The sequence below is a fragment of the Rhinatrema bivittatum genome, chromosome 4 (assembly GCF_901001135.1).
Source record: "Rhinatrema bivittatum chromosome 4, aRhiBiv1.1, whole genome shotgun sequence".
In the NCBI taxonomy this organism is placed as follows: Eukaryota; Metazoa; Chordata; class Amphibia; order Gymnophiona; family Rhinatrematidae; genus Rhinatrema; species Rhinatrema bivittatum.
Genome location: NC_042618.1, coordinates 245,014,174 through 245,039,267, shown reverse-complemented (window position 1 = coordinate 245,039,267; position 25,094 = coordinate 245,014,174). Strand labels below are relative to the sequence as shown.

General features: G+C 43.9%; 1 protein-coding gene across 6 annotated transcripts in view; it reads right to left on the bottom strand.

Annotated features, from left to right (window-relative positions):
• The window catches only part of CCDC91 (coiled-coil domain containing 91), an 843,537-nt gene that overhangs the window by 631,781 nt on the left and 186,662 nt on the right, over window positions 1-25,094 (bottom strand). The gene's annotated exons all lie outside the window — the stretch shown is intronic.

The window sequence follows — 25,094 nt, the reverse complement described above, 5'->3', positions numbered from 1 at the left end:
TTACTTGGCAGCAGAAAGTCCAACACCATGAACCGCATATGATCTGAGGTACTGCTTTGCGTGTATTTGCATATAACAGCTTGTTAAAATATTTTGTTACGCCCTTTTTTGCACGAATGGTAATTCAAATGCATGCATTAGGATTAATGGATAGCAAATGTTGCTTAACTGTAACAGGAGTTCTCACAGGACAGCAGGATGTTAGTCCTCACATATGGGTGACATCATCAGGATGGAGCCCAATCACAGAAACCTTCTCTCAAAGTTTCCAGAACTTTGACTGGCCCCTACTGGGCATGCCCAGCATGGCACTAACCCTGCAGCCAGCAGGGGTCCCCCTTCAGTCTTATTTGATAGCTACAGGCAGTGCCAAAAAAACAAAACAAGAAAACGTTACGAACCCAACACCACGAGGCGGCGGGCGGGTTTGTGAGGACTAACATCCTGATGTCCTGTGAGAACACCTATTACAGGTAAGCAACATTTGCTTTCTCACAGGACAAGCAGGATGGTAGTCCTCACATATGGGTGAGTACCGAGCTGAGGATATCCAAAAATGCACCAAATGTACCCAATGGCGTGCAACAGGCACAACAACTGGGGTGGAATTTGGTAGAGGGCATCCTGAACCCCACCGGGCAGGCGGAAGGGTGTTGGTACATCACAATGGAAATAGGTTACGCAGGACAGATTGGCCGAAGATGGAATCCTGTCTTCCGGCTTTGTCCAAGCAATATTGGGCTGCGAAAGTGTGGAGTGAGCTCCAGGTGGCAGCCCTGCAAATGTCAGGAAGCGGCACCGATCGTAGGTGTGCTACTGAAGTTGCCATGGCCCTCACAGAGTGTGCTTTAACACGGTCTTGGAAAGGAATGCCTGCTTGCTGATAGCAAAAAGATATGCAGTCCGCCAACCAGGAGGAGAGAGTCTGCTTACCCACAGGTTGCCCTAATTTGTTGGGATGGAAAGATACGAATAACTGAGTGATCTTCCTGTGGGCAACTGTACGATCTAGGTAGAACGCTAGAGCCCATTTACAGTCAAGGGTATGCAGAGCCTGTTCCCCTGGGTTGGAGTGGGGCCTGGGAAAGAAGATAGGTAGTATGATGGATTGATTAATGTGAAACTCCGAAACTACCATAGGCAAAAAGTTAGGGTGAGTGCGGAGTACCGCCCGGTCCTGCAGGAGTTTAGTGTAAGGCGGATAGGTAACTAGGGCCTGTAATTCACTAACCCTGCAAGCTGAAGTGATAGCTAAAAGGAAAATCACTTTCCATGTGAGATATTTTAGGTCACAGGAGTGAAGAGGTTCGAACGGAGGTTTCATGAGCTGACCAAGAACCAGATTAAGGTCCCAAGAAGGGGCCGGAGGACGTAAAGGTGGCTTGATATGGAGCAAACCTTTAAGAAAACGTGTTACGAGGGGTTGGACCGATATAGGGACATCCCCGACACCTTTATGGAAGGCGGCTACCGCACTGACATGCATTCTGATTGAAGAGGTTTTTAAACCTGACTCAAACAAATGCCAGAGATAGTCCAAAAACCTTGGGATTGGACAGGAAAAGGGATCAAGGGACTGCGAAGTGCACCATGATGTGTACCTTTTTCATTTATAGGAGTAAGATTTCCTTGTGGAAGGCTTTCGCGAAGCAATCAGGACACGAGAAACCGAATCTGAAAGGTTAAGTGGCTGAAGTATTAGCCTTTCAACATCCATGCCGTCAGGGACAAGGCGTGAAGATTGGGATGGCATAGACATCCATTGTTCTGAGTGATCAGAAGCAGGTCCTTTCTCAAGGGAATGTGCCTGCGGATGGAGAGATCCTGGAGTATTGGAAACCACACTTGGCGTTGCCAGTGAGGTGCTATCAGGATCATGGTTCCCTTATCCTGACAGAGCTTCACGAGAGTCTTCGAGAGAAGAGGAAGTGGAGGGAATGCATAAAGCAGACTGGTTGTCCACGAGAGGGAGAATGCATCTCTGGGCTGAGAGCGCTCGCTCCGAATGAGGGAGCAGTAATTGTCTACTTTGTGGTTCTGAGGGGATGCAAAGAGGTCTATTTGGGGATAACCCCATTGTTGGAAGAGAGAGGTTGCTACCGAGGGATTGAGCGACCACTCGTGCGGTTGGAAGACGCAACTCAGTTTGTCTGCCAAGACATTGTGCACTCCCGGCAAGTAGGCGGCCCTGAGGTACATCAAGTGGGAGAGCGCTTCCGCCCAAATCTGCGCAGCTTCCTGACACAGAAGGAAGGAACCTGTGCCTCCCTTCTTGTTGATGTACAACATGGCCACCTGATTGTCCGTCTGAATTAGGATGACATGATTTGATAGGTAATCCTGAAAAGCTCTGAGAGCATATTGCATTGCTCGAAGCTCCAGGAAATTTATCTGGTGTTTGGCTTCCTCTGGAGACTAAGATCCTTGTGTCTGTAGATCGTTCACGTGAGCTCCCCAGCCGAGGTTGGAAGCATCGGTGGTGAGAATGAGTTGAGGATCTGGTAGATGAAAGGGAAGTCCCTGGAGGAGATTGTCCTGATCTTTCCACCAGGCGAGAGACAGACGGAGTGTGTCGGTAATGTGAACAATGGTTGACAGAGGCTGAGTTGCTTGAATCCATTGTGACCTCAGAGTCCAATGCATGACTCTCATGGCCAGGCGGGCCATTGGAGTGAGATGGACTGAGGACGCCATGTGTCTGAGAAGGACAAGGAATTGCCGAGCTGTTGCTGTATACTGAGACTGCAACTGGTGAGCGAGAGACACAAGGGTTTGCACTCGTTGTTGAGGTAGAAAGGCTTTTGCCTGTAAGGTGTCCAAGTCTGCCCCAATGAAAGACAAGGTTTGAGATGGGGCTAAATAGGATTTCTCGTAATTGACGAGAAATCCTAGAGAGATTAGAGTGTGTAGGGTCAAATCCAGGGACGACCGAGCGGCTTGCTGGGATGGGGCCCTGATTAACCAGTCGTCTAAATAGGGGTAGACGTGAACACCTCCTTTCCTGAGAAAAGCTGCGACAACTACAAGACATTTGGTAAAGACTCGTGGTGCCGATGCTAGGCCGAATGGAAGCACCCGGTATTGATAGTGCCTTGGGCCTACTAAAAACCAGAGGTACTTGCGATAAGCTGGAGCTATCGCGATGTGGGTATATGCGTCCTGGAGGTCCAGAGAGCAGAGCCAGTCTCCTCTTTGTAGAAGAGGTAGAAGCGAGCCCATGGTTACCATTTTGAACCTTTCCCGCTGGAGGTACTTGTTGAGGGCACGTAGGTCCAGAATTGGACGAAGCCCCCCGGATTTTTTGGGGATCAAAGTGTACCGGGAATAGAACCCTAGGCCTTGTTGTGAAAGAGGAATGGGGTCTATTGCTCTTAACTGGAGAAGAAGGGAAATCTCCTGCTCCAGAAGGACAGAGTGGTCGGTTACTCTCCACGCTTGTAGAGGTGGGGAGTCTGGTGGAACAGCAAGAAAATTCAGATGGTAACCCTGAGCAATGATTGCCAGCACCCATTGGTCGGTTGTGATCGATTGCCATATTCCATGAAAGTGGCATAATCAGCCTCCGACTGGTATGCTTGGCAGAGGGATCAGGCTGTTGCTCTCCAAGTGAAAGTCAAAAACCTGAAGCAGGCCCCGGCTGGGGAGCTGCTTGTGGCTTTTGCTTCCGGGGCTGGCGAAGCTGAGATTTCTGATAAGGCCTTGTAACTCGGGACCTTGTTGGTGGAGGATAGTACTTCCTTGGACGGAAGAATGACTTCTTGGAGTCCCTACTTGAAGGGCTGTCTAGAAGGGAAGTCAGAAGGCATCGATGAGAGATGTTTGAGGGTCTCATGATGGTCCTTTAACTCAGCCACAATTTGCTGAATCTGTTCACCGAATAGATTATCTCCTATACAGGGCAGGTCAGAGAGCCTGTCTTGTACTTCTGGGCGAAGGTCAGAAGACTTGAGCCAGGCCCAGCGTCTTGCCGAAATGGCAGTTGCAGACACTCTAGTGGAGGTGTCGAAGATATCGTAAGATGTTCGTATCTCATGCTTCCCTGCCTCAAGGCCCTTGTTGACAAGGGTTTGAAGATGTTCTTGGAATTGGTCAGGCAGTGTTTCAGAGAAGTCCTGTATTTGCTTGAAAATCTGGAGATGAGCATGGCCCCTTGGAACACTCGTCGACCAATATTGTCTAGGAACTTGTGTTCCTTGACAGGAGGGGTAGAGGAGTGTGGCTTCATCCTTTTCGCTTTCTTTTGAGTGGTGGTCAAGCTGAGATTTTTGAAAACCCGGGGCTGACTGTACTAGATAAGTAGTGTCAGCTTTTCTGTGTACTGGGGCAATGGATCCAGGATTTTCCCAGTTCTTTTTGAGGAGGTCAAGAAGAACTTGATGAATGGGAATAGAAGTGATCACTTTAGGGGCATCCAGGAATTGGAGAAGCTCCATCATCTGGTGCTTATCATCTTGCTCTATCTGAAGCTGAAAAGGGACCAATTCCGACATTTCCTTCACAAAATTAATGAGAGGTCCTCTGGAGGAGAAGGCTTTCTACTTTCAGTAGGAGAAGGAGGTGAAGGTAAATCATCAGTGTCTGTGGAAGTATCATCACCCCAGGTGTCATAAGGATCAGCAGGCTGACCTGTAGGACGGGAAGTGAGTTGGATACCCAAAGGGCCCGGCTGAGGCTCCGAGAAAATCAAAGAAATTGCCGGGGGCACCGCAGATGCCCTGGGAGGCATCGGTGCCGGCATCGAAGGCATCGATGGTGCCGATGTGCATATCGCCCCCGATGAATGAATCGGTGGCGAGGGATGACATGGCATCAATGACTGAGGCAATACCCCCGAAGGAGGAATGCAGAATGGTGTTTCTCCTCCCGATGAAGCAGTCATCGGGGAACGCACCGGAGCCATCGGAGACCCGGGAATCACCGGTGGAAGGGCTGTCATGAGCGCCTCCATCCGGGATAGCAGCGGTCCCAGCGCTGCTGAAATCAGGTCGATGACCAGTTCCACTCCCGGTGCCGGTGTCAGTGCCGGAGGAACCTGGAGTCGTTGCATCGCCTTGTCGATGGCCTCCTGGACCAGCCGGTCCAGTTCTTCCTGGAGACCTGGGGCAATCAGCTCCGGCTCCGTGATGGAAGAGGGAGGCTGAGGCACAGTCGGAGGGACCACCTTTACAGGCAGAATTGCGACTCCAAAACCCGATTGGGTGAGGGTGGCCTCGATGTCCCGGTCGCAGGAGTGGTCGGTGCCGCTCCTGGACGGGGCTTCTTCGAATGTGGCTCGGACAGTGGCGAGGTCGATGATTTTGCTCCCTCGACGGTTCGAGACTTACGATGCCGATGGCGATGCTTCTCCCTACGATCCCCTCGATCCTGAGGGGGAGAAACGGGAGTCGATGGCTGTGAAGACGTTGATGGTGGTCGGTCACCGGATGGTTGTCGATGGTGGTGCGACTTCAACGGTGCCGGTTCCGATGACGTCGATGCGATGGACGGCATCAGGGTGTGAGCACGGAAAAGGAGTCCCATCTTCTCCATTCTGGCCTTGCGACCTTTTGGTGTCATAAGGGCACATTTGGTGCAAGTCAGGACATCATGCTCACGACCTAAACACATTACACAGACTCCATGAGGGTCTGTGATAGACATGGTACGAGTACAGTCCGGGCACAGACGAAAACCCGACGCCATGGCCATAGAAAAATTGAGCCGCGGTACGGTCAATGGCCAGTAGGCCGTGAGGGCCAAACTCGATGGTAATCAACGAAAAACGGTGAAAAACTTACCGGAGTACCGCAGCTTGAGAAAAGTTAGAGGAGGGACCCTTGTGGGGTGAAGTAATTTTAATTAAATCCGTGAGGAAAATTCCTGTCAGGAATCTCTTCAGAGCTCCTAAACCGCGAGGCTACTGCTGCGCGGAAAAAAGAAGACTGAAGGGGGACCCCTGCTGGCTGCAGGGTTAGTACCATGCTGGGCATGCCCAGTAGGGGCCAGTCAAAGTTCTGGAAACTGACAGAAGTTTTCCGTGATTGGGCTCCATCCTGATGATGTCACCCATATGTGAGGACTACCATCCTGCTTGTCCTGTGAGAAACTAGATACTAAAACAGAAAGAACTTGCATTAACACAGTTTATTAAATAGGCCCCTAATTTTTTTACATTTCTAAACAAGCAAATAGATTAACGTGCTCACAAGTTTCAAATTTGCACTATTTCTTCCCTTTTGTGATACTGTGTCCAATATATGAGCAGCTATTTTTATGTGAATTCAGATGTGAAAATCTTTACATGCCTTAAAAAATTCAGCTACAATACAGTATAATGTTTTACCCTACTTAAGAGCATAGGAGCATGCTTGCAGTTCTAACTCGTAGGGAAAAAATGGCACTCAACAGCATACCAAAGTAAACTTCTGTTTACTCCATAAAACCTGTAAAATTTCTCACAGACTGTGAAAACCAAGCCCACCATACCAACAGGCACGCCAACTCACCAGATGTGCTTGGCATGTATTATATGCCATTCTGTACTTATTTTGTTCCCCACACTTCTTCTGTTTTGTAAACAAAATTTAAGCATTAAAACATTATGTGGCATTGGCCTTATATGATACACTTTGAAGCATGAGATCTTGTTTATTCAATCAACTGAGTGACAAACTTCTGTAAACATGTAAATGAGGAACCACTTTAAAAATAAAAAAAACCTCTAATTAATCATAAAACTTTTCCATGTCTCTTACTCTGACATTTCTACAGTGATTCTCTTAATCTAGCGTTATAAAACATAAAGAAGGAAAAACTGTTTGAAGCATTTTTATCCACATCTGTGTTAATAGAAAAAAAAATAAATTTAATGCCAAAAATAGAATTATAGCACATGTACTGACTAGAATTATGCAGTCTAGAATGTGTATATCTATTTTTATAGATTTGATATGTTTATTCAAATCAAAGCTGTCTCTCATCAATGACAACATATGAGTTTTCAGCAACTCTCTTTAAGTTTATTTATTTGTCTGTTGATGTGATATAAGACCAGTTCTTCACCTGCAAACAAGACCATAAATGGCACAAATGAAACCTGATGTTGATAAAGTTGCAGAATTGGCTTTCTTCTCTCTTTTTTTGTTCTGTGCTTGTGGTTCTTGGTTTTCCAGACTTTGGACTGTCAAGTGACAGAGCTGCCACTCTCTGACTTTGTCTAAGGCCATGTCTTTCTCAACTGTTGAGGTTTACTAGCAGATATTAAGGTTTTGCTTGAAGATGTCCTTATATCTAAGATGTGATCTTTCTTGTGATCTGAGTCAACTTTTCAGTTATCCATAGAATACAAATTTGGGAATTCTGGTGTCCTCCATCTTTAAAATATGACCTGCCCATTCAAGTAGAGCTTTCACCACCATTCCCGCCACACTACAAATCTGGCACCTTGAAAGGAGTTCTCTGTTGGAATTGCTCAGGTTACCTGAGGTGTCTACAGTATAGCATCCAGGATTCACATCCATCCACATGGTATATTTTGATCTTAGTGGGCAATCTGACCTCTCTCTCATTCCACAGACAATGATGGAAGTCTGCCAAATGAAGAGATTGTCTTGGCAATAGATTGTATAACCTTGTTGTCAACACTGGCAGTTAAAAAGAATGCTTCATAGATTACAAAATTTGACAGCTGTATTCAGCTGAGTACCTTCAATCAAAATTGCAGGCTCGATATAAGCCTTTGATGGCATTGGCTGGTACATGACTACTGTTTTTTCAGGCTTATGATTAGCCCAAAGCTGCCTGATTGTAACTGGATGTAAACACCCTGATCCATGTCCTACAAGACATCTAGAAGCATGACGGAAAGACAGTGTTTGTGCCAGTACACAGTCTTGTTTTGTATAACCATATATGCAGTGCAAAACAGCAATATAATATCTTGATGACTGGACTTCCAAAGGTCAGTATCCCCCTTCAAACAAGTAGATACAATTAATAATGCAAAACCTTCTTTACAATTTTCAGCTTTCAACATGTAGCTGCACAGCTTAAATATTATCAGCTTAGCAGGCCATGGACGTGCTAATTAAGGGGTCAGTTTTAAAAGGAGCAAGTGTCCATGTGCGTGCAGTTCTTGGCGTGCGCTGAATTTATAGTATGTGCAAGCCAGTGCATGCATGTTATATAAAGTCGATGGCCGCACACGCAATCGGGCCTCCCCCAGTTCCCTCCCAGTCAATTCCAATTAAGAAGTGGACTAGGAGGGAACTTTCCTACACCTAACCCTATCTTTTCTCCCTCTTCCCCTCTTCTCCCCGCCCCCTAAATCTACCCTTGCCCTAACTTTTTTATTTTAATACTGTGCGCAATCTGCGCGTGCTGGCTGGCTGCAAATGCTCGCTTCCCCAGGATAGTGGCTAATGGTGCTGTCCCAGCTCGCTCCCCACCCAGACCACGCCCCCGGGCGCCCCTTTTCCCTTGGCTGGCACTTCTGCACATACAGGGGTTTACATGTATGGCCAGCTCTATTGTAAAATGCACGCGGCGCACACAAAGGCCCAGCCACGTGCGTAAAGCCCAAAATGTACGCGCGTAGCCCTTTTAAAATCCTAGTTTTACTGGAAGCCATTTTTGAGTAGGCCTTCAAAAAGAACAAAGTTATGAGCTTCCATATAATAAAATCTGAAAATAAAATTACATTTAAAAAAGAAATGTAAAACATATACATGATTTTATTAATTAAAATCTATGAAAGCTAACTATTGTAAAACCATAGTTTTCAAGAGGGATATCATTCCTTTTCATTTTACACATAAAATCATAAACATGCAGTAGACATCTAAGAAGATGAAAAAATAAAAAGTAGACAAAATTCTGACTAGCTACATCAAAGGCTATTAAAGAAACTTAAAGAAGTTCTAGCAGCTTGACTTTATGACCTTTTCCATGCTTCTTTAGAGTTAGGAATGGTTCCAAAGGACTGGGGAAAGGCAGAGGGAGTTCCTCTTCACAAAAGTAGAAGTAAGGAGGCAGCTGAGAATTGCAGGTCTGTTAGCCTAACCTAGATAGTGAGTAAATGAATGGAATCACTGTCAAAACAGAAGATAGTGCAGTTCCACGAATCCAGTGGATTACAGGACATGAGGCAGTATGGTTTTACCAAAAGCAGGTCTTCTCAGTCAAATCTAATCTATTTTTTTGACTGTGTGTCCAGAAAATTAGATCAAGGCAAGCACTAGATGTAGTGTACTTGAATTTCAACAAGGTATTTAACACTGTTCCACATAGGCAACTTATAAACAAACTGAGCACTCCTGGTATGGATCCTAAAGTGACCCACTGGGTTAGAAACTGGTTGAGCGAGTAGCAACAAAGGGTAGAGGTACATGAAATTCATACTGAGGAAAGGAGAGGTTAGCAACAATGTGCAACAGGGATCATTCCTTGATCTGGTTCTGTTTAACATTTTCATAAGCAATATTGCTTAAGTGTTGTCAGGACAGATTTGATTTTTTTGCACATTATACCTAAATCTGAAACAGGGTAAACACCCGGGAAGGTGTGGAAAATATGAAGAGGGAACTTGAGCAATGGTCTAGAGTTACGCAGCTAAGATTTAATGCTTAAAAATGCATGGTCAAGTATCTGGGTTCCAAAACACACAGGAGCAGTACTCTATCGGGTAGAATTTTAAAGAAACGCACGCGCACACATGGATGCGCGAATTTTATAAGATGTGGGCGCCAGCATGTGTATGTTATACAATCTTTGGGCTGCGCACACATGCGCACTGGATTTTGTAATCCACGCGCGCATGTGCGGGCGGCGCGCAAAAGGGGGGGAGGATATACGCAATTCTCATACAGTGACGCATCCCAGCCTTCCCCAGTTCCCTCCCAGTCTGCTCCAATTAAGGAGCGAACTAGGAGGGAACTTCCCTACCCACCTTTCTAACCTTCCTTCCCCTTCTTCTCTCCTCCCCACCCGCTATCCCTATCCTATCTAATGCCCGCCTTCTTTTTTTTTTTTTTAATCTTTTGCTCCTCAACAGGAGCTGTAGAAGTTGCGCGCACCTCCCAGCACAGCGACAAATGACCACTATACCGGCCGCCCCCAACTCCACCCCTCCCTGCACCCCAGATCACCCCTCTCTGCCCCCCCAGACCGCCCCTTTATCTGGGCCTGGCACTTCAGTGCGTAAGAGGGGTTACGTACATGGCCTGGCCCCTTTGAAGATGCACTCAGTGCACACAAGGCCCAGCCACTCACGTAACCCCCGTTTTTTAATGAGCGCAGGGGAATAAAAATTCGTACATATAGGAGGTAAGTTGTTCTAAGAATAAAACAGAAGCAGGTTGGGGGGATGAACAAATTTGATGATCTTAATGTAGCTAAACAGGTAGATACGGTGATGACAAAATCCAAAAGGATGCTTGCATGCATAGAGAGAGGAATATCCTGCAACGAAAACGTCACACTGCCCCTGTATAAGGCTCTGGTGAGACCTCATTTGGAGTACTGTATACAATTTTGAAGATCATGTCAGTTCAGACAGCAGCTATTAAAATTTTCAATGGTCTTTATCATAAAGCATATGGGGCCAGACAAATAGATATACCCTGGAAGAAAGAAAGGAAAGGGGAGATATAACAGAAGCATTTAAATACCTCCCATATTGTTCCCTCCAGTCAACTCAGCATGAATTATTGCATATTCCCATATATAAGAAAATTAGATTTGAAAGATTCCAGGAAATAGCTTTTTCTTTTTTTAGCTTCCAGTTTATGGAATCCTCTTTCCTTCAGTTTGTAGTCAGAAACAGATGTCATAAAATTCAGGGAAGAGTTAAAAACATACCTGTTTTTATAAGCATTTGATAAATAAATAATTATGCTTCCTGCAAACCTGCTCTAATATTGCATTATTTTGTCATTTTGTCATTTTAGAATAGTTTTATTTTTATGTTTGTTCCTTTATATTAATATTTTTTCATTGTAATGTAATTTATTTGTATGTTTTTAACTGTACATCACCTTGATTTTCAAAAAGAATGGTAATTAACCAAATCAAGTAACTAACTCTTAAATAAATGTACAGGAGGCGAGTCTCTTTCAATGGAAAGGAGGCTCTAGAATGAGAGATCATGGGAGAACTGTGAAAGAGGGAAAGAGAGTAGACTCAGGAGTAATCTAGAGAGTTTTTGTTTTTGTTCTTTTACATAAAAATGCACAGAATAGCCTCCCTGTGGAGGTGGAGGAGACATTGACAGCATCAGAATTCAAGAAGTCAAGGGAGAAGCACAGAGGATCTGTTAGGCAGAGGAAGGGATTGTAAAATGAGCAGAAGATATGGATGGGCAGCCTTGATGTGCTGTATGATCTTTGCTGTCATGTTCTATGTTTCAATATCTGTTTCATGGACTTATATAGGGGAAGTGGGAGTGAGAAGGTGAGAAGGTCTTCATGTTACGTTTATATGGATAAAACTGCTTGTTTTAATGTTTGAAAAATGCTAAAATTAAGACATGTCATGACAACCTACTTGTAAAGAACAAGACACTGGAATGCATATACAACTGACTGAAGTGTAATACACAGCAGTAACTAGGCAGGTAGGATATTGCTCTTCATGCCTTGCTTATACTTAACAAGAGGCCATATTATTCAAGTTCACACAGATGGTTGGGCCATAAATTTAAAGCCACTAGCAATGTTTTTCCATAGAGTATGGGAAAAAACCACAACAAGGACAAGCAAACACACTAAACATTAATCAATCTAGCAGGTGTGCTGTGACAAGGTAGAAAAAGACCAAAAGAAAGTGTTGGGGGACTAATGTTACAATAAATATTTGCTCACTTGGAATAAATGTTTCTCTGCTATTTAATTGTTTGAAACTTATTTTTGGACCTTTTCCACCTTGTTGCAACACACCTGCTGGATTGATTTTCCATAGAGTCTGACATTTTTTATTTTATTTAATTTGGGAAAGTAAAAACAAAACTCCTTTATCATGTGCATAGGAAAAATGGTAGATACAGAACTATCTCTGCACAAGTGGACTAGAGTTGCACACCGAGAGGAGAGGATCACCTTGCTGGTGGCTGAAAGGAATCAGTAAGTTTTTGCTTGGGACATTGTCTTTTTTAAAAGTATTGGGGCAAAGTTAACTATTTGGGAATATTATTTAGTGTGTTTGTGCTTTTAATAGTCAGCAGGCAGTGAATAAACAAGTTAGACTGTTTGTATTTTTAAATAGTCAATAAGGTAGCTAGTAAGCAATAGTGTGTTTATTTTTAAATGTCTGCAGAACTGAATGTTCTGCAGACTTTTAAGAACAGAGTCTTTGTATTTAATACAAACTGAGTGTTTGTTTGTATTTAAAAAAAAAAACCACAAACCCCCCCCCCACCAAAAAAAAAAAACAAAAACAAAAAGTAGCCAGAAGCTAGAAATAAGCTAGGAGCAGTGTATACCTAAGTAAAAAGGTTGAAAAGTTCAGCTCAGTTACTCACCTTCGAAAGGTGTTGAGGTAGTGTGATTGGCTTGAATAGGTACCAACATTTGTTAATCAAGAGCGCAGTGAGTCACTCTGGCTGACTAACCGAAGTTAGACTGTTTGTATCTTCTTGCGTTATCAGCAGGTCTAGAATAGAGAGAGCAAGAGCGAGACTCTTTATAAGGCTCTCATATTAGTCAAATATTTTTATCACTGTAGGAGAGTCAACTAGTAGCTTGAGATGTGGTTTTGATGGAGGTCTAGTGAGCTAGGGTTTGGGGAGCAGTTTTACATGCACAGTCAGAGGTACGAACAGCACAGTACACATCAGTGAAGCTTTGATGTGATTTGGAGTGAGGAAAGGGACACAAAGATGAATTTGTATGATGTACTCTAACCCTAGCTTGATAGCACCTAGGTAGAGTTCATCAAGCTAGGGCAAGAGAACATTGTACAAATGTACTCTTGTCCCCAAAACCTTAGACCACCACCAAAACCTCACCTCAAGTCAGTAGCTGACCTTCCTACAGTGGTATAAATAGTTGAATAATATGTGAACCATTCCAGAGGCTCTCCCTCTCTCTCTGTACTCCACTCAACTCCATTCCCACTCTTCCCCTCCTTCCCAAAATGGGATTTGCGATAAGAACATAAGAAAATGCCATACTGGGTCAGACCAAGGGTCCATCAAGCCCAGCATCCTGTTTCCAACAGTGGCCAATCCAGGCCATAAGAACCTGGCAAGTACCCAACAACTAAGTATATTCCACGTTACCATTGCTAATGGCAGTGGCTATTCATTAAGTGAACTTAATAGCAGGTAATGGACTTCTCCTCCAAGAACTTATCCAATCCTTTTTTAAACACAGCTATACTAACTGCACTAACCACATTCTCTGGCAACAAATTTCAGAGTTTAATTGTGCATTGAGTAAAAAAGAACTTTCTCCGATTAGTTTTAAATGTGCCCCATGCTAACTTCATGGAGTGCCCCCTAGTCTTTCTACTATCCGATAGAGTAAATAACCGATTCACATCCACCCGTTCTAGACCTCTCATGATTTTAAACACCTCTATCATATCCCCCCTCAGTCGTCTCTTCTCCAACCTGAAAAGTCCTAACCTCTTTAGTGTTTCCTCATAGGGGAGTTGTTCCATTCCCCTTATCATTTTGGTACTCTTCTCTATACCTTCTCCATCGCAATTATATCTTTTTTGAGATGCGGCGACCAGAATTGTACACAGTATTCAAGGTGCGGTCTCACCATGGAGCGATACAGAGGCATTATGACATTTTCCGTTTTATTCACCATTCCCTTTCTAATAATTCCCAATGTTCTGTTTGCTTTTTTGACTGCCGCAGCACACTGTACTGACGATTTCAATGTGTTATCCACTATGACACCTAGATCTCTTTCTTGGGTTGTAGCACCTAATATGGAACCCAACATTGTGTAATTATAGCATGGGTTATTTTTCCCTATATGCATCACCTTGCACTTATCCACATTAAATTTCATCTGCCATTTGGATGTCCAATTTTCCAGCCTCACAAGGTCTTCCTGCAATTTATCACAATCTGCTTGTGATTTAACTACTCTGAACAATTTTGTGACATCTGCAAACTTGATTATCTCACTCGTCGTATTTCTTTCCAGATCATGTATAAATATATTGAAAAGTACGGGTCCCAATACAGATCCCTGAGGCACTCCACTGTCCACTCCCTTCCACTGAGAAAATTGCCCATTTAATCCTACTCTCTGTTTCCTGTCTTTTAGCCAGTTTGCATTGCAATCCACGAAAGGACATCGTCACCTATCCCATGACTTTTTACTTTTCCTAGAAGCCTCTCATGAGGAACTTTGTCAAACGCCTTCTGAAAATCCAAGTATACTATATCTACCGGTTCACCTTTATCCACATGTTTATTAACTCCTTCAAAAAAGTGAAGCAGATTTGTGAGGCAAGACTTGCCCTGGGTAAAGCCATGCTGACTTTGTTCCATTAAACCATGTCTTTCTATATGTTCTGTGATTTTGATGTTTAGAACACTTTCCACTATTTTTCCTGGCACTGAAATCTGGCTAACCGGTCTGTAGTTTCCCGGATCGCCCCTGGAGCCCTTTTTAAATATTGGGGTTACATTTGCTATACTCCAGTCTTCAGGTACAATGGATGATTTTAATGATAAGTTACAAATTTTTACTAATAGGTCTGAAATTTCATTTTTTAGTTCCTTCAGAACTCTGGGGTGTATACCATCCGGTCCAGGTGATTTACTACTCTTCAGTTTGTCAATCAGGCCTACCACATCTTCTAGGTTCACCGTGATTTGATTCAGTCCATCTGAATCATTATCCATGAAAACCTTCTCCATTACGGGTACCTCCCCAACATCCTCTTCAGTAAACACCGAAGCAAAGAAATCATTTAATCTTTCCGCAATGGCCTTATCTTCTCTAAGTGCCCCTTTAACCCCTTGATCATCTAACGGTCCAACTGACTCCCTCACAGGTTTTCTGCTTCGGATATATTTTAAAAAGTTTTTACTGTGAGTTTTTGCCTCTACAGCCAACTTCTTTTCAAATTTTCTCTTAGCCTGTCTTATCAATGTCTTACATTTAACTTGCCAATGTTTATGCTTTATCCTATTTTCTTCTGTTGGATCCTTCTTCCAATTTTTGAATGAAGATCTTTTGGCTAAAATAGCTTCTTTCACCTCCCCTTTTAACCATGCCGGTAATCGTTTTGCCTTCTTTCCACCTTTCTTAATGTGTGGAATAAATCTGGACTGTGCTTCTAGAATGGTATTTTTAAACAATGACCACGCCTCTTGGATATTTTTTACTTTTGTAGCTGCTCCTTTCAGTTTTTTTCTAACAATTTTTCTCATTTTATCAAAGTTTCCCTTTTGAAAGTTTAGCACAGGCATATTGCACAGCATAATATCAGGAAAAAAGGTGTAGTTATTTTCAGCACACAACATTAAACACCTCTTTTTTTTTTTTTATAAACTCTGCCCAAACTCCTCCCCTTTGACTAAATTTTGAAAATTTGCACATGAATCTCACGATGCATTATTTATCGCATGCGTTATGGAATTATCGCAGGCGTTAGGGCCCTAATACGATTTGTAAATGACCCTGTTAGTTTCTTTTTATCTTTTGCCCCCAATTGTGGAGTAAATAAATATTGTGGGTTGTATTTCTTTTGTTTTTAATTCATTCATGTAATATGCAGTGCTCTCTTTGTATCTAAGTTCTCTTGATTTGTTTAAAACTTTGATAAAGAGTTAAAAGAGAATCAAAGAGATTATATATAAAAAAAGGCATTTCTGAAATGTGCATAAAAGTTGCAGTCCAGCAGAGCTAGAAAGTTACAATAGAAAGATGGAATTATCAATAAAAAATATTTATAAATAATGAGCCCATCTAAACAGTCCATATTTTGATCCATTACAGGAATAATACATATAGAACCAAATTGAAGGTTATTTTCAAGTGTGACTTACTGGTTAGTGTAGTGGACCATGGGTGAAAGCACTTCAAATCCTCTCTGTGGCAACAATGTTCTCTAGTCATACTTTACAAATGGCAGATGGGATATATCACTGCAAAGTGAACAGGACAATTGGCCTTTTTCCGCCATCAGTTGCTATGTTACTATCTTAGTCTAGACCTGAAATAATGGCTGATAACTCAAGAAGCTGTGGTTCCACGACTGATCTGACTCATTTGCAGAAGAGTGTATTTGCAAGCTGCTCCACAGGCACAAACTGAGTGCACATATGAAAGGGTATCCCAAAAAATGTGTCCATTACTAATTATCTAAGCACCTTCACAGACTCTTAACAATGATGTCAGAAAAAGGGTATGTCGTTTTTGTAGACACTGTGTAATGGAGGTGACTTGGTCCACAGACTGACGTCTATATCACAGAGACATTCTATAGATCTTTTTTCAGTTCTTCTTGCTTTCTTGTTCTCCATCCAGAGAAAGTGGATGGGGGTCAAGCATGGAGCTCCCAGGTCTCCAAGGAGTGAGAGACTAAGCTTGTAGTCCAGGAGGATCCTGAGTAATAGAGAATCAGAGGCAATCCATTATGAGAGGGAATTTAGATCTATACTCCTTGTCTGCAGTGGGGATTACTTTATGTATCTTAAGAAACAGATTTATATTCAGGAGTCAGAAGGAGGGGTATGAACCTGATATAGAGTTGTTGCTTCCAGGAGTGTCAACTGGAACATCTCTGTAAATATTCAGGAGGATTCTCTAATTTGAGGAACCCTCTGCAAAAAAGAATATTTCACTGTTAGCCAGTAGAGATGAAGCTCTAAATGGTGAAGAGAATGAGTAAACTTACTCAGGTACTAATAAGAGAAAGTTATCTGCCAAATTGTTCATCTGCATTAAATACCCCAGCAAATTGTGTTTCTTTTGGAACACCACCATCCTTGTGTACTTGTGTGGGGTTTTATTTAAACTGGGAGGTACTCAAGACATCCAAAGCCTTGTGTTTGCCAGGAGAACCTAGAAGCCCTATGGGGTATTTAATGGCCCTTCAGCTCCCAGCTTTCCCCATTAGTTCCAGTAGAACAAGGATTATACACAGATTTCCCATATCTATCCTAAGCATTGGGACATAAGTTTCACAAATGTCTCCGAAAACATCCCTAAGGTTTTTCCCAATACTTCACAGATTATTCTCCTATAGAAAGGCAGAAGGAATTTAAGATCTGCTGCCTATTCTTAGCTTCCCTTGAAAATATAGAGCCTTCTTTTCTCTTCACCTTAGAGATTTCCCTCGCATAGGTAAAATTATAGAGGAAGTCCAATTCCCTCAAAATGTATAAGGAGGATCTCTTGCTTACTCACTGGGACTTCAACTTCCTCCTATGAGCTTAGGGGCGGATTTTCAGAGCCCTGCTCGCGTAAATCCGCCCAAAACCGGGCGGATTTACGCGAGCAGGGCCCTGCGCGCCGGGAAGCCTATTTTACATAGGCCTCCCGGCGCGCGCAGAGCCCCGGGACTCGCGTAAGTCCCGGGGTTCTCGGAGGGGGGCGTGTCGGGGGCGTGTCGGGGGGCGGGCCCGGACGTCGCGGCGTTTCGGGGGCGTGTCGGCAGCGTTTTGGGGGCGGGTACGGGGGCATGGCTACGGCCCGGGGGCGTGGCCGCGCCCTCCGTACCCGCCCCCAGGTCGCGGCCCGGCGCGCAGGAGGCCCGCTGGCGCGCGGGGATTTACGCCTCCCAGAGGGAGGCGTAAATCCCCCGACAAAGGTAAGGAGGGGGTTTAGACAGGGCCGGGCGGGTGGGTTAGGTAGGGGAAGGGAGGGGAAGGTGAGGGGAGGGCAAAGGAAAGTTCCCTCCGAGGCCGCTCCGATTTCGGAGCGGCCTTGGAGGGAACGGGGTAGGCTGCGCGGCTCGGCGCCCGCCGGCTATACAAAATTCATAGCTTTGCGTGCGCCGATCCAGGATTTAAGGGGTAGATTTTCAGACGAGCGCGAACAGCCTACTTTTGTTTGCGCTCCAGGCGCAAACAAAAGTACGCTGGATTTTAGTAGATACGCGCGTAGTCGCGCGTATCGGCTAAAATCCTGGATCGGCGCGCGCAAGGCTATCGATTTCGTATAGCCTGCGCGCGCCGAGCCGCGCAGCCTACCCCCGTTCCCTCCTAGGCCGCTCCGAAATCGGAGCGGCCTAGAAGGGAACTTTCCTTTGCCCTCCCCTCACCTTCCCCTCCCTTCCCCTACCTAACCCACCCGCCCGGCCCTGTCTAAAACCCCATCCTACCTTTGTCGGGGGATTTACGCCTCCCAGAGGGAGGCGTAATCCCCGCGCGCGAGCGGGACTCCTGCGCGCCGGGCCGCGACCTGGGGGCGGGTACGGAGGGCGCGGCCACGCCCCCGGGCCGTAGCCACGCCCCCGTACCCGCCCCCAAAACGCTGCCGACACGCCCCCAAAACGCCGCGACGACCGGGCCCGCCCCGACACGCCCCCGACACGCCCCCCTCCGAGAACCCGGGACTTACGCGAGTCCCGGGGCGCTGCGCGCGCCGGGAGGCCTATGTAAAATAGGCTTCCCGGCGCGCAGGGCCCTGCTCGCGTAAATCCGCCCGGTTTTGGGCGGATTTACGCGAGCAGGGCTCTGAAAATCCGCGCGTATCTACTAAAATCCAGCGTACTTTTGTTTGCGCCTGGAGCGCAAACAAAAGTAGGCTGTTCGCGCTCGTTTTAAAATCCGCCCCTTAGAGTTTTACCAGGAGTATAGCATTCTTATTTCAGCTATCCCTAATCCAAACACTTTTTCTTCCAAATTCTTTCAGTGCAGCTACACACATGCTGCCTCTCACACCAAAATATCAAATTCAGTTTGGCACATAACTCCCTCTAGAGCATGCACACTCAATTCTCTGGGGCACTAGTACTAGGGCTCAAACTACAGGGCACGCACTTCTCTGGCACAGGTGCAATATGTTACTTGAAGAGTTAAAATTCAAAAAGGTAGACAGCTTATGTTCTGTGTATGGAAAATTTGGGATACATCCCTCCTGGTTATGTGCATCTAGTAGCACTCTAAATTTTTGATTAAACAGTAGAGCAAATCACAGTGTTGAAACAGAGTACATTGGTTGCTGGAAAAAAAAAACACCTTCCTGCTAAAAATAAATGGGATAAAATGGAATAAGAAGGTAAAAGAGAGAGGGGAATGCGAATAAAGACAGACAGGGGAGAGATACTGAATGGCTCAATAGACTGACATAGGGTTAAAGAGCCTTTCATTTAAAAGGGTCAGGAATTCAAATCAAGGTTAGGATGGTAGTGACCATAAGATATTGCCATCTGAGCACTATTTAACAAATTTTATTTATGCAATTATTCTACATCTTATATGCTGCATATTTTTAACCTGCAATAACACACTTTGAGCTCTCTTGAAAGAAATATGTGAAGTAAATCAACAATAATGTGAAATGAGTTGATGGTGTGTGATGGCTATGCTAGCATCTTGGTTAGCCCCCACACTGAAAAAGGACATATAGGATGGTTATACAGGAACTACTGGGGGAAAAAACAAGCTGACAAAAGCTAAGATGGCCACCAGTGGGACTACACTGCCCAGAATTCCTGAGAACTAGCATCTGCAGAACAGTAGCAAGCAACAGAGGCAGAATAAGAGAAGGAGTTTTACTACTAGAAGGGCAGAGGGGAGGAAGGAAGAGCAGAATTTTCAGCCCCCAGTATGGAGGAATTTTCTGCTGTTGATCATGAGCCAGAGCCAGATTTATGGACATTATCAGAATCTATATCCAAGTCCCTTTGGATTGCCATTAACGGAGATTTTACTCTATTATTGAATCAAGACCCTTTTGCACTGAGTTTGAAACAGGGAAATGGATTTAGTATATAGACCCTGTGTGAGAATAAGGCAAGGAACAAAGTAAAAGTTAGGTTTTACTGGACTAGGCAATGTGATTTCTAAAAGCTATACAGGTTGGACTGTGTAGAAAAGCTACTTTACTATGTCATAAAAATCTGAGAGTTAGTTAGGTTAAACAGAATGGACAGCACAGTTGAAGGAACATTCTTTTTATTAGGTGATAGGAATAGGAAGAAGCAGTAGAAGAGGACCAGAAGGCTCATCTGCATACTGCTCCCAGCATCCCCCGGGAGAGGAGTCCAGAAGTCACCGGAAGCGAACCAGGGATTGAATTCCACAGCCCCAGCTTCCAGAGGCCCCGCACCCTTTGCAGTAGAGGAGGACCGGAAGGCTCATCTGCATACTGCTCCCAGCATCCCCGGGGAGAGGAGTGCAGAAGTCACTGCAAGCGATCCAGGGATTGAATTCCACAGCCCCAGCTTCCAGAGGCCCCGCACCCTTTGCAGTAGAGGAGGCCCTTCCATTAACTGAGTGAAGATTAATTTATAGGTGGTTAAAGAGGATTGGAAAGTATAGTTTTCAGAAATTTTTGGACTTATAAAAGTTTGGTGAAAGGTGAAATTAAGGTATATTCTTTAGAGTTTGTGTGTGTCTGAGGTAATAAGCAAGCCAGAGATAGTTAATTCTAGTGTCTGTCTTTCTCATCCACTCAACCTTTGATTTTTAGGCACGAGGCACTTTCTGATTAAAAATCAATCCAGTTCTTATCTAAATCATACTATTGTACCAGCCCTTATTGAACATTTAATCATCTCCTTGTAGGACACTAGCTGATTAATTAGTAAATTCACCTGTAAATTTAAAGTACTCTCATTCCAACTCCCTTAGTATCCTAAACTTAACTAGGAATTCAATAAAACTAAGATGAAGGCAGCAGTCCAACAGCAAGAGGGGGGCTTTCCAGTCTTTTGCATTGAGTGTCACATATGATTTTTTACCTGCCGGTGAGAGATTGTAATTGTGCACTCGGTGCAAAGAGTTCCTGGCTCTCAGGGAATGTATCTGATCTCTGGAGGCTAGAGTAGTAGACTTGGAGGAGCTGAGGCAGACAGATACATTGATGAGACCTTCAGGGACATAGTAGCCAAGTCCCAAATCCAGTCTGGCAGCCCTAGTGCTGCTTTGGATCAGAAAGGTCTCCCAGTAGGAGAACATCACCCTGGTGTAGCAGGAAGTGATCCTGTAGCAAGGACCTGCTCTCCAGGTGATGTATTGTCCTGTCGCACTGAGGACAAGTCTCCCAGGGCTACTGCCCAGGAGGGAAGGGTTAGGCCAGCCATCATAGTTGGTGATTTGATTATTAGAAATGTAGATAGCAGGGTGGCTGGTGGACGTGAGGACCGCCTGGTAACTTGCCTGCCTGGTGTGAAGGTGGCAGACCTCACGCGACACCTAGATAGGATTATAGACAGTGCTGGGGAGGAGCTGGCTGTCGTGGTACATGTGGGCACCAACGACAGGAAAATGTGAGAGAGAGGTTCTGGAAGTCAAATTTAGTATTCTAGGTAGGAAGCTGAAATCCAGAACCTCTAGGGTGGCATTCTCTGAAATGCTTCCTGTTCCATGTGCAGGTCCCCAGAGGCAGGCAGAGCTCCAGAGTTTCAATGCGTGGATGACACAATGGTGCAGGGAAGAGGGATTCAGCTTTATTAGGAACTGGGGAAACTTTGGGGAAAGGGGAGACTTTTCTGAAAGGTTGGGCTCCACCTTTAAACAGCACTACCGCGCTTCCGAGATCCAGTCCTTTGAAAGGCACTGCTGTGCTTCTAAGGTCCAGTCCGACGTACGTTTTGCAGGGCTACTGCTGCTTCAGGGATATGAGAATCGGACTTCTAAGTGGAACTTATAGGAGTATTATGTCCGCAACAGTCCCTGAAGCAGCAGTAGTCCTGCGAGACTTCCATCGGACTGGACCTTAGAAGCACAGCAGTGCCTTTCAAAGGACTGGAACTCGGAAGCACAGTAGTGCTGTTTAAAGAATATACTGTGCTACACCAACTGGACAGGACCTCCGAAGCGCGGTAGAGCCATCAAAACAAGGGAAGTACCGTTCCACATCAATTTTATGAAAAAGTGAAAAAGAAAGTAAAAAATTAATTCATTCAATAAAAAAGGACTTTGAGATATTTGGACCGATGATTAAACATGACCCGTAGTGGTTAAATAGCTTGGTTACCGTGGGTGTTATGATGGTCCTACTCATACATTAAATGAGATTTGACACATAGGAAGTTAAAAGCCTCAATTGCAACGTATTTGTCTGCAATATTGAGTTTCGTTGTAAGCTGAATTAACTGTAATTATATTTGTAGATTTCAATTACCCCAATATTGTCTGGGTAAATGTAACATCAGGACTTCCTAGAGACATAAAGTTCCTGGATGTAATAAATGACTGCTTCATCGAGCAATTGGTTCAGGAACCAACAAGAGAGGGGGCTATTTTAGATTTAATTCTTAGTGGAACACAGGATTTGGTGAGAGAGGTAACGGTGGTGGGGCCACTTCGCAACAGTGATCATAACATGATCAAATTTAAACTAATAACTGGAAGGGGGACAATAAGTAAATCTGCAGCTCTAACACTAAATTTTCAAAAGGGAAATTTTAATAAAATGAGGAAAATAGAAAAAAACTGAAAGGTGTAGTGCAAAGGTTAAAAGTATTCAACAGGCATGGACATTGTTTAAAAATATAATCCTAGAGATGCAGTCCATATGTATTCCACACATTAAGAAAGGTGGAAGGAAGGCAAAACGATTACCGTCATCGTTAAAAGGTGAGTTGAAAGAGGCTATTTTAGCCAAAAAAACATCCTTCAAAAACTGGAAGGATCCATCTGAATAAAATAGGATAAAACATAAGCATTGTCAAGTTAAGTGTAAAACATTGATAAGACAGGCGAAGAGAGAATTTGAATTGAAGTTGGCCATAGAGGCAAAAACTTTTTAAAATATATCCAAAGCAAGAAACTTTTGAGAGAGTCGGTTGGACCATTAGATGACCGAGGGGTTAAAGGGGCTCTTAAGGAAGATAAGGCCATTGCAGAAAGTCTAAATGAATTCTTTGCTTCCGTGTTTACTAATGAGGATGTAGGGGAGATACCAGTTCAGGAGATGGTTTTCAGGGGTGATGAGTCAGACGAACTGAATGAAATCACTGTGAATCTGGAAGATGTAGTAGGCCAGATTGACATACTAAAGAGTAGCAAATCACCTGGACTGGATGGTATGCATCCTAGGGTACTTAAGGAACTAAAAAATGAAATTTCTGATCTATTAGTTAAAATTTGTAACCTGTCATTGAAATCATCCATTGTACCTGAAGACTGGAGGGTGGCCAATGTAACCCCAATATTTAAAAAAGGCTCTAGGGGTGATCCGGGTAACTATAGACCAGTGAGCCTGACTTCAGTGCCGGGAAAAATAGTGGAAACTATTCTCAAGATCAAAATCATAGAGCATATAGAAAGACATGGTTAAATGGAACACAGTCAACATGGATTTATCTATTTATTTATTTATTTAGCATTTTTCTATACCGACTTTCCAATAACAAAATTATTGATCAATTCGGTTTACATTTTTAAACAATAACAACAATGACAAGTAAATGTCTTACAATGAACAGGTCGAATTAACTTGGATTAAGATATAAGGGGGTAATAACATAATTAACATGAGCGGTGCCTTATATAGGCTAGAGGCTGGGTTTTAATGATAGACTGCCGAAGATAAGAGACTGCCAAAGATCATGTGATTTCTAGAGAAGATCTATATAGTTCTCTAGCGTGTTACCACTGAGGGGATATTGGCAGGGATATTTCGCAGGTTGATGTTATGGGAAAGCTTGGTTGAATAACCAAGTCTTGAGTCTTTTTTTAAATGTAGTGGAGCATTGCAGTGATCTGAGCTCTGCTGGGAGAGAGTTCCAGAGTTTAGGCCCAGCTGTGGAGAAAGCTCTTTTACTTAATGCTGATTTCATCGGTGGAATTTGAAGGTTTTTTTGTAGGCTTGTCTCACTGGTCTGGAAGATGTGTGGAGTTGGAGAGGGAATGTGAGCTCGAGTGGTGCCAGGTTGTGTATTGCCTTGTGGGTTACTGAGAGCACTTTGAATAGTATTCTGAATTTGACGGGAAGCCAGTGTAGGCTTTTTAAGATGGGTGATATGTGGTCTCTTTTGTTGGACTTGGTTAAGATCCTCGCTGCAGCGTTCTGCAGCATCTGTAGCGGTTTTATGGCGTTGGCAGGGAGACCCAGTAGAAGTGAGTTGCAGTAATCTATTTTCGTGAGAATGATTGCTTGTAGAACTAATCGGAAGTCTTTGAAATGTAGGAGTGGTCTCAGTCTTTTTAAGACTTGTAATTTGAAGAATCCATCCTTTACGATGTTATTTATGAGTGATCTATAATTCATTTGGTTATCAAGTATAACTCCTAGATTTCTGACTTGTGGAGTTATTGTTAATTGAGTTGACAAGATGGTACTTGGAAGTGTGTAGGTTCCGTTTTGGGAAATGAGGAGATATTCTGTTTTGTTTTGATTAAGGATCAAGTTGAGGTTGGTGAGTAAGTTGTTGATGGCTTGTTGGCAAGAGTTCCAGAAGTCCAGAGTTTTTTGGAGAGATTCAGTAATTGGAATCAGTATCTGAACATCGTCTGCATATAAGTAGTGGACGAGATTCAGGTTGATGAGGAGCTGGCAGAGTGGCAGAAGGTAAATATTGAATAAGGTTGGAGAGAGTGATGATCCTTGTGGGACTCCTAAGTTGCAGGTGACTGGTGGAGATTCTTCCTTGTTGATCTTGACCTTATACTGTCTGTTCTGTAGGAACGATTTGAACCAGTTGAGGGCCTCATCTCTGATGCCAATTTCTGCCAGGCGATCTATTAATGTGTTGTGATTGACTTCTAAGGGAAGTCTTGCCTAACAAATCTGCTTCATTTTTTTGAAGGGGTTAATAAACATGTGGATAAAAGTGAACCAGTAGATGTAGTGTATTTGGATTTTCAGAAGGCGTTTGACAAAGTCCCTCCTGAGAGGCTTCTAAGAAAACTAAAAAGTCATGGGATAGGAGGCGATGTCCTTTCATGGATTACAAACTGGTTAAAAGACAGGAAACAGAGAGTAGGATTAAATGGTCAATTTTCTCAGTGGAAAAGGGTAAACAGTGGAGTA